General features: G+C 29.9%; 1 pseudogene; it reads right to left on the bottom strand.

Annotated features, from left to right (window-relative positions):
* The window catches only part of LOC119586597, a 17773-nt pseudogene extending 17342 nt beyond the window's left edge, over positions 1–431 (bottom strand).
* Between the last annotated feature and the right edge of the window lie 433 nt (positions 432–864).

The raw sequence follows: 864 nt of genomic DNA, 5'->3' as shown, positions 1-864 counted from the left end.
TGAATATAAATTAATCTGTATATATGAGAGGTGTATTGTGTGTAATGCATTCCTGGTTTTTCAGAGATGTGCTGGCCTTGTAAGCATTGGCCATGCAATGTTTATAATGTCTATCTTTCTATGTCCTATTCATAATGTCCTATTCTATTCATAATGTCCTATTCTATTCCTATTCTATCCTATTTTCATAATGTCCTATTCTGGAAAACTGTCATCTTATTTAAAAGGTCGACATCTGGTAAGATATTTACCTTTCGTATTGTTGCAGAGACTTCGGTCCTTTTATTTTTATTTTTTCTGAATTTTGTTCAAGATCTCAAATGTCAATGTGAAAAACTTTCTTTTTCAGTTAAATGTGATTTTAATCTCTTCTTGTTTTGATTTGGTGTTTGTGTTTAGCAACGTGAACGTTACTAAATGGATCTCTCTTTCTTCTTTGTTAAGTTAGTTACTAAATGGATTCATAAACAACACGCGGTTCTCGAGGAAACAATTTGTGATTGTTATATCACCATTTGTTTACATGAATCCGACCCTCTTTCCCTTTACTCCCAGTCGCCTATTTAGATGACAAGTTACGATTCATTTCAGTATTATATATAGGTATCTCTTAAAACACAAGTAAAAATTATTTCTATTTATACACAGTTAATAATTTATACATGATATATATTAGCTATGTATAAATATAAATTTTTTTTTTTTACATGTGATTGTAGTTTCTAGCTATGTAAAATAACAATGTGTAATATATATATCACCAAAAAACACATGTAAAAATATTAGTCTGTTTTTCGAGGAAAGTTGTTTTAATGCTGCAATAACGGGCAACAGATTTGGAATGCTGCCATACATCAATGACAA

This window comes from Penaeus monodon, chromosome 21 (assembly GCF_015228065.2).
Source record: "Penaeus monodon isolate SGIC_2016 chromosome 21, NSTDA_Pmon_1, whole genome shotgun sequence".
Classification (NCBI taxonomy): domain Eukaryota; kingdom Metazoa; phylum Arthropoda; class Malacostraca; order Decapoda; family Penaeidae; genus Penaeus; species Penaeus monodon.
The sequence above is the reverse complement of the archived record's forward strand: the minus strand, read 5'-3'. Positions and strand labels throughout refer to the sequence as shown.